This window comes from Mixophyes fleayi, chromosome 2 (assembly GCF_038048845.1).
Source record: "Mixophyes fleayi isolate aMixFle1 chromosome 2, aMixFle1.hap1, whole genome shotgun sequence".
Taxonomy (NCBI): Eukaryota; Metazoa; Chordata; class Amphibia; order Anura; family Limnodynastidae; genus Mixophyes; species Mixophyes fleayi.
The window spans coordinates 368358266-368370494 of NC_134403.1; the positions used below are offsets into that span (position 1 = coordinate 368358266).

The following is a 12229-nucleotide window of genomic DNA, read 5'->3' on the forward strand; positions in this document are numbered from 1 at the left end:
GTGCACAGGAGGAAGTCTGCCTGGGAGAGGCAGCTCACACACAAGGGCACACATTTGCCTCCTTGCCTGGAATTTTTGGGACGCTCTCAAATTTCAGGTATTTCTACCTGATTGGGACTCGACGCGTTTCACTGCAAAACACGTTATTTGGGTTCCCCTCCCTCTCCGCCCCTCGCGCCTCCCCATGGCACAATGATTCACTTGACCTCCCCCTCGGGATGTCCAGGAGGAAAGTTTGTTCTGTCCTATAGAGCAAAATAAAAAAAAACACTAGAGGACAAGGTGACCGGTGCGCTTTGATTGCCTTAAACTGAAATACAAAATGTCTAAACTGATCTTGTATGAAAACTGTTTGGAGACAGCAGAGGTGGCTGAAGGGGTCACTGATCCCTGTGATCACCATCAGTAAACTGCATTGTGTGTTTGTAATTAAAAGCGATCTCTCACTGACGCAAAATGGCGCACTAATCCGTGTTCTGTCAGGAGCACGCTCAGTGCGCTCCTGAAAACTGACACAGCAGATTACAGGTCACATGGTTTAATATCCTCTCCCAGAGGACCAATGGCGGGATGGGACCATGATGATAGCCTTTAGCAGCACTATCTAGTCGCTTCTGATTGGCTGTTTGTATCTTGACTCCTCCAGCTTAAATCATTAGCGTTGCGGCTATATTATATCAAGTCGCGGCCGTCTATTAACATTACTTAAATGACATTTCCATTTAGACTAGAGCAGGAAACAAGATTGCTATTTGAATTTTTAAAGGGTAAAACAATGGATTTTATTTTAATTTAAATTTCATTTAATTTGTAGTTTGTTTTTTATTTGTAGTTTGTTTTCAATGACATTTTATATTGAAAATGCCACATTTGCATTTATTAATTGCTCGAAACAATATTCTATCTGGTGTGTATGACACTTCATTACATATATTGTGTAGAAAGAGGGTAGTGTGCGTTTACGCACATCTCTCCACTATCGTGGGGCGTAAGTGATTGCGCTTGTACACTCGACAACCGCCTGGCGCCATTACTAAAGTTTTACAGCTGGACGCAACTTGAGATGCAGCCGAGTGAACGTATGTACCTTCGGCTCGCCAATCCGCTGCTGAATGAGGCCCTGTGTTTCAAATGCAGCATAAAAAGTGCCAGTATGGTACCACCCTGAAGGTTTATTTCTTCTTATTGCAATGTTTCGCCAGGGAATCAACGCCAGGCGGTTTATTAACTCCTTGTGTGCTTGGTGAAGCACAGAATAATAAGACAATCTGTTAGCTCCTCACACTGTGGCATCACAGATGGGACAGTGTAGGTGTAATAGCGAGAAAACAGTGTGTTGTCATCTCGCCCCTCCGCATCCTCTGCTGACACTCGTCTTTCTCTCCTTTCCTGCGCACTTTCTGCAGATGAGAGTCTGATCCGAGGAGAGAGGATCTGCAGCGCTGTGTTACCTTGTGCAGACTCCGCTGTCTCACAGGACGATATTTATGAATATAGACATGAGATGGTGACTGTCTCTTACATGACTGATGTCTGGATCTACTGTGCGTTCCAGGCTTCTAACACTGGAAATATGTAACTCTGAATTAGTATTTAGTTGTAGAATAATATTTATAGCACATTCATCATCATCATCATCATTTATTTATATAGCGCCAACAAATTCTGTAGCGCTTTACAATTGGGAACAAACATTAATAAAACAATACTGGGTAATACATACATACAGAGAGTTAAGTGGTCCCTGCTCACAAGTTTACAATCTATGGGACAATGGGAGTTTGATACACAAGGGTAAGTGCGACATCATATTGCACATTGGACCAGCTAGAATGCAAAGGTAAAAAGTATTTAGTGGGCTGTGTGATCAGTCACACAGTGATGTTGGTCAGAGGGTTGTTGTTTTGTGTTAGCTGTGTAAAGGGTGGTAATAGGGTAACCTAGGGAGATTAAGATGCTGGTTGAGGAATTTCATAAGCTTGCCCAGATGTTCTGTCTCAAATGTAATGGAGATATAGCACTAATTTGTGTTTAAATTTTAAATACATTAAGGGCCTGCAAAATATGCAGCTCAGTTCTGTTTTTTTCAAATAGTGCGTCTAATTGTCCGACAAGTGCAATTGGAGGTGTGCATCTTCCTTGTGGTTTTGGAGCTGCCCTTTAAAATCAACATGAAAGAATATTGGGCTGCGCCCTTTAAAATCAGTCTGTCCCTATATTTGCGGATGCAGTTCTCTCTCACAACACCCCAACCCTTCTGACGACCTTTCCCCACCCCCTACTTTCTCTCTCCCCCTTACCCACAAATCTCTCTGTCAGCCCCTCTCTCATACTGAGGAGAAGAGGGTAATTAATGACTTCACCTAACGCTGGAGAGCGGCGGACATTTTCTTGTAGTCCACCTACCCCAGGTAAATAAGCTAGAGGGTGTGCTGCAAGAAAATGGCCACGGCTCTCCAGCCAATCTAGCCTAGGAGTTGTAGCTATAGCGGATTTTTGTCCCCAGTGTTTCCTCTGCGTTGGCTCTGCCCACCGCTTCCTGTTACTCAGAATTTAGTGAGATTGCTAGACTCTCCCGGGAAACTGGGAGATTATCCACTGTTTCCGGAGTTTCACAGATGGCAATTATGTGCTATGGCTAACGACTACTATTATGAGCTTGTAGAACAGGATGAAGAGGTCTTCACCTATATCAGCTGCCTTTCCCGTAGAGCTTGTTGCGCTTACAGGTACTCAGATGCCCCCAGTTCTTACACTCAGCATTGTACAAGGTTATGAATGTAACACAGCGCAGATTAGCGGGTGATGACAAGCGAAGCGTGGTCAGGAACAGGCTGTGGTCTAGGGTCTGAAGCAGGTAACGTGGTGAGGTACCGGCTAATGGTCAGGGCTGGCAGCAGACAAAGGGAGCCCAGATAACAAAGTAGAGGTCAGGGCAATACGCTAACAATCAAGATCCAGGAAACAGACAGAGGGTCGTACACAGAGAATCAATCCAAAGATAACAGCAAAGCAGACAGGAGCTGGCGAGCTAACGGAGAACTGGACGCTATAACCGGAAGGGAGGCTAAGCCCTCCCTGCCTTAAGTAGTCATGCTGCCAAATGAAAATGCAGGATCTCCAGCTGTATTGTAGTCAGCCTTAGGAGGCTTAATGACTTTCACAGAACTGGCGGCAGAGAGGAGAGGGCATCCCGGTTACCTGGGCAACAGGCGGAAGTGACGTTCCGGGCGTCATAGAGACGGCCAGGATGCAGACAGGCTGAGCGCATTGAGTGGTGGCGGCCACGGGAACCGCCGCGGCTCGTGACAGTATGATTTCAACTTTTTAAGTTTATCTCCTCATATACTGCTCATTTCAGCCTCATCTGTGTCTTCAATGAATCATGATTAGACTTTCTTTATTGGATGGTGATACTTTTATGTGGTTGGATGTAGTTAATGCATTGATTAAAAAAATGCATCTAGAAGGGGCATAATGCTTCCTTTTGCAAGTGTGGAGACAAGTTTGTGATCCAGCTCCATACTTGTCTACTCTCACGGAACGTCCAGTAGTTCTCCCCGCACCCTCGGGACAGAAACCAGACAGGGATCTCAATTACGTGATTCGTTGTGAGTGGCATCATTGTGGCCCTGCCCTCTGGTGTGTTGATGATATGATATGCAACACTCCCCCCTCCCTGCGCTTCCCCCTTGAATTCCCCTCCGAAATCTCCCGGAGGAGAGAATGCAAAGGTAGGCAATGGCTAATCAATCCTCTGGAATAGACAGAGATTTATTTTCCTAGGGAGGGTGATTGAACACCTTCATAAGTATGTAACGTATAAAATAAAATGTGTAACCGTGTAAATAACAAGGGTGGGTGTTTTATTTACAAAAACAAAAAAAACAGAATTTCAGTGGAATTTATTTTAAGCAAATGGTGTTCCTGTTGCAGTAATCCTCAGTCACCTGTGTCTACAAAGTGTCTGAGCTGATATAGGAAGCGAAGGAACATTCGGCTGTCTCTCAGTTTTACAAGATCCCTTTAAGCGATACCGATGTATCTGTCCTGACTGTTTCCATGGTAACCCAGCAGCAAAACATGTTTCTGCTGAAAATGGCAAAAGCATTAAAAATTGTTACTATCAATCATGTACAATTATATCAACTACTAAAATACCTGAACTCTCTCCCACTGTGGAAATGTATTAATGTCTGCATGCAACATTTTTCCAGCTTGAGCGCTCTAGGGTGACACCAAAAGTGCTCTTACCCAGTTTTCAGAAGACTGCGAAAAAAGCGTTGTTCAGACTAAGGCGATAATTGGACGGAGCTGCAGCAAGTTTTGAAAAGAGCACGGAACTCGGGCGTGGTTCCAACCGCATTCAAATCAAAGCATATCTCAAGATGCGTTTCGATTTGAATGTGGCTGTAAGTGCGCTCTGTCTAAACATTTCTTGCCGTATGTAGACAGACAGGACAAAATGTATCTGCACAAACATATGTGCAATACAAGGTCACATCAGACCACAAAAACAAATTATATTATAAAATAATCTCATAATAACATATAACATCATTTATAATCATTGCTGAAACATAGATTGTGAAACATTTTTGATGCTTATAATGCGTATCGTGCATACAATGCGCTTTATTAGTATATCTTACTTGCAATCCATGTTCAGTTATCACTATCTGCACTTACACCTGCCCTGTAGCTGGTGCAAATGATAGGGCTGAAACCGAGCATACTTATGAGAAACATAGGAGTTGTATCGGCCACATCTGCGTTGGCACGCCCTTGGCAAACTCTTACTATTTTGCCTACGTTAGTCTGCCCATTCCCTCACCCCCTTATCGCCCCTCAAGTTATAGGCAGCCGTAAGTGTCATTTGCATTTCAACATGAATTGCGTTCATTGGTGTAAGGTCTAAGCATGCACAGAGGTGTTTCACGCAAGATATGTTAAAACAGGCTTACGTTCAAACATGAAGATGGCCCTTGCTCATTAGAAGCTAAAGCAGCTTAGCTTACATTCTGCTGGTTGGTTGGGGACATGTTCTATATTCTCCAGTGTCCCAAGCTCAGAGTAGGTGGAAGATGTTCTATATCCTCCTGTGCTCCAGGCTGAGAGTAGGTGGAAGATGTTCTATACCCTCCTGTGTTCCAGGCTGAGAGTAGGGAGGGGAGATGTTCTATATCCTACTGTGCTCCAGGCTGAGAGTAGGTAGGAGATGTTCTATATCTTCCTGTGTTCCAGGCTGAGAATTGGTTGAGGAGATGTTCTATATCCCCCTGTGTTCCAGGCTGAGAGTAGGTAGGAGATGTTCTATATCCTCCTGTGCTCCAGGCTGAGAATTGGCTGAGGAGATGTTCTATATACCCCTGTGTTCCATGCTGAGAGTAGGTAGGCGATGTTCTATATCCTCCTGTGTTCCAGGCTGAGAGTAGGGAGGGGAGATGTTCTATATCCTACTGTGCTCCAGGCTGAGAGTAGGTAGGAGATGTTCTATATCCTCCTGTGTTCCAGGCTGAGAGTAGGGACGGGAGATGTTCTATATCCTCCTGTGTTCCAGGCTGAGAGTAGGTGGGAGATGTTCTATATCTTCCTGTGTTCCAAGCTGAGAGTAGGGAGGGGAGATGTTCTATATCCTCCTGTGCTCCAGGCTGAGAGTAGGGAGGGGAGATGTTCTATATCCTCCTGTGTTCCAGGCTGAGAGTAGGTGGAAGATGTTCTATATCCTCCTGTGTTCCAGGCTGAGAGTAGGTGGAAGATGTTCTATACCCTCCTGTGTTCCAGGCTGAGAGTAGGGAGGGGAGATGTTCTATATCCTACTGTGCTCCAGGCTGAGAGTAGGTAGGAGATGTTCTATATCTTCCTGTGTTCCAGGCTGAGAATTGGTGGAGGAGATGTTCTATATCCCCCTGTGTTCCAGGCTGAGAGTAGGTAGGAGATGTTCTATATCCTCCTGTACTCCAGGCTGAGAATTGGTTGAGGAGATGTTCTATATACCCCTGTGTTCCATGCTGAGAGTAGGTAGGAGATTTTCTATATCCTCCTGTGTTCCAGGCTGAGAGTAAGGAGGGGAGATGTTCTATATCCTACTGTGCTCCAGGCTGAGAGTAGGTAGGAGATGTTCTATATCCTCCTGTGTTCCAGGCTGAGAGTAGGTGGGAGAGGTTCTATATCCTCCAGTGTCCCAAGCTCAGAGTAGGTGGAAGATGTTCTTTATCCTCCTGTGTTCCAGGCTGAGAGTAGGTAGGAGATGTTCTATATCCTCCTGTGTTCCAGGCTGAGAGTAGGTGGGTGATGTTCTATATCCTCCTGTGTTCCAGGCTGAGAGTAGGTTGGAGATGTTCTATATCCTCCTGTGCTCCAGGCTAAGAGTAGGTAGGAGATGTTCTATATCCTCCTGTGTTCCAGGCTGAGAGTCGGTGCGAGATGTTCTATTTCCTCCTGTGCTCCAGGCTGAGTGTAGGTGGGAGATGTTCTATATCCTCCTCTGTTCCAGGCTGAGAGTAGGTGGGAGATGTTCTATATCCTCCTGTGCTCCAGGCTGAGAGTAGGTGGGAGATGTTCTATATCCTTCTGTGTTCCAGGCTGAGAGTAGGTGGGATATGTTCTATATCCTCCTGTGCTCCAGGCTGAGAGTAGGTGGGAGATGTTCTATATCCTCCTGTGTTCCAGGCTGAGAGTAGGTGGGAGATGTTCTATATCCTCCAGTGTCCCAAGCTCAGAGTAGGTGGAAGATGTTCTTTATCCTCCTGTGTTCCAGGCTGAGAGTAGGTAGGAGATGTTCTATATCCTCCTGTGTTCCAGGCTGAGAGTAGGTAGGAGATGTTCTATATCCTCCTGTGTTCCAGGCTGAGAGTAGGTGGGTGATGTTCTATATCCTCCTGTGTTCCAGGCTGAGAGTAGGTTGGAGATGTTCTATATCCTCCTGTGTTCCAGGCTGAGAGTCGGTGCGAGATGTTCTATTTCCTCCTGTGCTCCAGGCTGAGTGTAGGTGGGAGATGTTCTATATCCTCCTGTGTTCCAGGCTGAGAGTAGGTGGGAGATGTTCTATATCCTCCTGTGCTCCAGGCTGAGAGTAGATGGGAGATGTTCTATATCCTCCTGTGCTCCAGGCTGAGAGTAGGAGGGAGATGTTCTATATCCTCCTGTGCTCCAGGCTGAGAGTAGGTAGGCGATGTTCTATATCCTCCTGTGTTCCAGGCTGAGAGTAGGGAGGGGAGATGTTCTATATCCTACTGTGCTCCAGGCTGAGAGTAGGTAGGAGATGTTCTATATCCTCCTGTGTTCCAGGCTGAGAGTAGGGACGGGAGATGTTCTATATCCTCCTGTGTTCCAGGCTGAGAGTAGGTGGGAGATGTTCTATATCTTCCTGTGTTCCAAGCTGAGAGTAGGGAGGGGAGATGTTCTATATCCTCCTGTGTTCCAGGCTGAGAGTAGGTGGAAGATGTTCTATATCCTCCTGTGTTCCAGGCTGAGAGTAGGTGGAAGATGTTCTATACCCTCCTGTGTTCCAGGCTGAGAGTAGGGAGGGGAGATGTTCTATATCCTACTGTGCTCCAGGCTGAGAGTAGGTAGGAGATGTTCTATATCTTCCTGTGTTCCAGGCTGAGAATTGGTGGAGGAGATGTTCTATATCCCCCTGTGTTCCAGGCTGAGAGTAGGTAGGAGATGTTCTATATCCTCCTGTACTCCAGGCTGAGAATTGGTTGAGGAGATGTTCTATATACCCCTGTGTTCCATGCTGAGAGTAGGTAGGAGATATTCTATATCCTCCTGTGTTCCAGGCTGAGAGTAAGGAGGGGAGATGTTCTATATCCTACTGTGCTCCAGGCTGAGAGTAGGTAGGAGATGTTCTATATCCTCCTGTGTTCCAGGCTGAGAGTAGGTGGGAGATGTTCTATATCCTCCAGTGTCCCAAGCTCAGAGTAGGTGGAAGATGTTCTTTATCCTCCTGTGTTCCAGGCTGAGAGTAGGTAGGAGATGTTCTATATCCTCCTGTGTTCCAGGCTGAGAGTAGGTGGGTGATGTTCTATATCCTCCTGTGTTCCAGGCTGAGAGTAGGTTGGAGATGTTCTATATCCTCCTGTGCTCCAGGCTAAGAGTAGGTGGGAGATGTTCTATATCCTCCTGTGTTCCAGGCTGAGAGTCGGTGCGAGATGTTCTATTTCCTCCTGTGCTCCAGGCTGAGTGTAGGTGGGAGATGTTCTATATCCTCCTGTGTTCCAGGCTGAGAGTAGGTGGGAGATGTTCTATATCCTCCTGTGCTCCAGGCTGAGAGTAGGTGGGAGATGTTCTATATCCTCCTGTGCTCCAGGCTGAGAGTAGGAGGGAGATGTTCTATATCCTCCTGTGCTCCAGGCTGAGAGTAGGTAGGCGATGTTCTATATCCTCCTGTGTTCCAGGCTGAGAGTAGGGAGGGGAGATGTTCTATATCCTACTGTGCTCCAGGCTGAGAGTAGGTAGGAGATGTTCTATATCCTCCTGTGTTCCAGGCTGAGAGTAGGGACGGGAGATGTTCTATATCCTCCTGTGTTCCAGGCTGAGAGTAGGTGGGAGATGTTCTATATCTTCCTGTGTTCCAAGCTGAGAGTAGGGAGGGGAGATGTTCTATATCCTCCTGTGTTCCAGGCTGAGAGTAGGTGGAAGATGTTCTATATCCTCCTGTGTTCCAGGCTGAGAGTAGGTGGAAGATGTTCTATACCCTCCTGTGTTCCAGGCTGAGAGTAGGGAGGGGAGATGTTCTATATCCTACTGTGCTCCAGGCTGAGAGTAGGTAGGAGATGTTCTATATCTTCCTGTGTTCCAGGCTGAGAATTGGTGGAGGAGATGTTCTATATCCCGCTGTGTTCCAGGCTGAGAGTAGGTAGGAGATGTTCTATATCCTCCTGTACTCCAGGCTGAGAATTGGTTGAGGAGATGTTCTATATACCCCTGTGTTCCATGCTGAGAGTAGGTAGGAGATATTCTATATCCTCCTGTGCTCCAGGCTGAGAGTAAGGAGGGGAGATGTTCTATATCCTACTGTGCTCCAGGCTGAAAGTAGGTAGGAGATGTTCTATATCCTCCTGTGTTCCAGGCTGAGAGTAGGTGGGATATGTTCTATATCCTCCTGTGCTCCAGGCTGAGAGTAGGTAGGAGATGTTCTATATCCTCCTGTGATCCAGGCTGAGAGTCGGTGCGAGATGTTCTATATCCTCCTGTGTTCCAGGCTGAGAGTAGGGAGGGGAGATGTTCTATTTCCTCCTGTGCTCCATGCTGAGAATTGGTGGGATATGTTTTATGCTGCAACTTTACAATGACAACATTCTGGATAAAATGTATTTTATAATACACTGCACAGATATCAATCTATGTAAATATGAATTAAATACATTTTAAACACGTTACAATCTGATGGGCCGTATAACTTGTTCCAATTTTAATTGTGAATAGAGTAATTTTGTTCATATACTGATGTCCGGTTTGAAATGAGTCTTTAAGCCTGTTACAATTCTGTGTATGAAGTTATCTGCTTAGTGGGTAACAGAGGCAGTTGGTGACCTGTGGAGGTGGAAGCCAATTCTGCTTCCAATTTGTTGTCAATGGATTGGTGGCCAGATTTATATGTTACAATTCAGAACCTTCTATCACCAACTATTATGTTGTTTAATAACACTTAAAACTGCAATCATTGTCTGTGAATATAATTGCTGGATGTGGCTGATTTCTGGCAGAAACGTACAGAGTTGGACTTAATACTTCCAAGACTATAGAGACTTTTGGTCCAATACACATATTATCTTTATATAACCACCAGCCGCCCTCTATCAGAATTGTGAGGGGTCCACTTTGTCGGTTTTTGGACTGCAGGAGGAAGCACATAGAAAACATACAAACCCCGCACCGATAATCAGACTCGTAACCCCAGCACTGTGAGTCAGCAATACTAACCATTGTGCCACTGTGCTGCCCCAAATTAGGTGCCAATCTTGCCGCCATGGACAGAAATAAAACAAAACACTACACACTTAACTGAATTCTAAAATAATATGTGTTTTCTTGTATGTCTTACATGCATCTAATTTATGTCTCTTATGTATTATTATAAACTCTAAAAACTGTAGCTTTGAATTAATTGCAGACACACTCGACGCTCTTTTGATTGCATAACGAATGCTAAATTTAGAGGCATTTCAGTCTGGGTTAAGTGTATTTTTTATTGGTCGAATAAATTAAACACTAATGGAGACATCATCCTTTACAGTAAATAATTTTATTTTTTATTTGAATGTTTATGGCCACAGAGAAGTGTTTTTATAGAAGGCCTAGATCACTGAGGATACTTGTAAAAATTCTCTTTATATTAGACATTCATATAATGTACACCTCTGTGTGCTGAATGTGTCTGTCAGGCGCCGTTCCCGCTGATCCCCTGTCAGTCGGGGACGGACGCCTTCTCTTCTTTCAGCCGCAGCGCTTGTTGCTAAGCAACACTCGCGCTGTGGCCTCCGGTGGTCTGATCTGTTGGGCGCATGCGCCCTGGCTCGTCCCGTTGCCTAGCAACGGGACACTACTTTCCACGCTGATTCCCCGCCCCTGGCTCCTCCAATCATCAGCGTTCTGGCCTTATTTAAACCTGGCTCTGGCGCCATTAGGGTGCCAGAGTAACAGGTTATACCTGGTGTTCCTGGTTATCCTGATTGTGCTCCCTGTGTTCCTTATATATTGTTGTGACCCGGCTTGGCGACTTCTCCTCCTTCTTGTGACCTACTTGTACTGCGACCTCGGCCTGTTGACTACCTTCTTGGATTCTCCCTGGTACTGCTATTCCTGATTGGTTCGACCCGGACCGTCTGACCCTTCTACACTACACCGGCAACTGGCTAGTAGGACCGCGACCTGCGGACCCTGTGCAGCGAAATCCAAACCTCCTTGCGGGGGTCCCTGGTGAATACCAAGGGTACGTTAGACTCCGCACCTATTAGTTCAGTAGCGTTAATACCGGTTAGTGTCCCGCTATTGTTATCCTCAAAAGGCTATCGGCCTGACAGTTTACTCTGGCCATGACAGACGGCGCTGGTGAACCCTCCGCTCGAGACCTCCTCATCCATTTAGGGCAACGAGTGGAACAGCAAGAAGCTAACAAGGCCCAACTCCTGCATTGTATATAAAGGGTAATGTCCCGCCTGGAAGCCCTGAACCTTCCCCAGGCGGCGTCTCCAGCTCCTTCTACTCCTCCTAGCGTGAGTAGTGCTACCTCCAGGACTCTACGGATTCCCATTCCCGAAAAATTTGACGGTAACCCCAAGGGATGTCGAGGATTCCTCAACCAATGCTCCATCCAATTCGAACTTGCACCGGAGAATTTCGCCTCTGAGAGGGCCAAGGTAGCCTACATCATTTCTCTTCTTACCGGACAAGCCCTGGCCTGGGCCTCCCCGCTGTGGGAACGTAATGATGTATCCCTCTCTAACTCTGCCGTATTCATCGAAAGTTTTCGTAAAGTGTTCGATGAGCCTGGTCGGGTGTCTTCTGCCACCGCCAGTCTTCTTGCCCTCTGTCAAGGATCCCTTTCAGCTGGTCAGTACACAGTACAATTCCGTACTTTTGCCTCTGAATTGGGGTGGAATGATGAAGCCCTGACAGCTACCTACTGGCAAGGTTTGTCCGATCCCATTAAAGATGCACTAGCCTCCAGGGACCTTCCAACCAAACTTGATGAGCTAGTATCACTAAGCATTAAGGTGGACATCCGTCACCAGGAACGCTCTTTTGAGAAAAATCAAGACCGACGCCCTATTCGCTTGGCTCCTCGCTTTCAGTCTCCAGCCCCTCCGGTAGAAGAACCTATGCAGATTGGGCGTTCTCGTCTGTCTTGGGATGAGAGGGAGTGTCGGATTAGGAACCACCTTTGCTTGTACTGCGGGGAATCCGGTCACCTACTCTCAACTTGCCCTAAGAGGCCGGGAAACTCCACCTCCTAGGCAATAAAGGGGAGGTTGTCCTAGGATCCAGTCTCCATACTCCCTACTCCCTAAAGGATACCAACTTTTTGATGCCAATCACCCTCAAATATATGGATACTTCTCTGGAATGTTCCACCTTCGTAGATTCTGGATCCGCAGGGAACTTCATCTCCGCCACTCTGGTGTCCAAGTTTCAGATACCCTCTCATCTATTGCCGCAGCCTTTGGTCCTCACCGCAGTTGATGGTAACCGCGTCAGCAATGGCTCCATCACCTGTATCACG

At 46.4% G+C, this 12229-nt stretch overlaps 1 protein-coding gene across 1 annotated transcript in view; it reads left to right on the forward strand.

Annotated features, from left to right (window-relative positions):
* The window catches only part of IGSF11 (immunoglobulin superfamily member 11), a 215782-nt gene that overhangs the window by 121387 nt on the left and 82166 nt on the right, over positions 1 to 12229 (forward strand). The gene's annotated exons all lie outside the window — the stretch shown is intronic.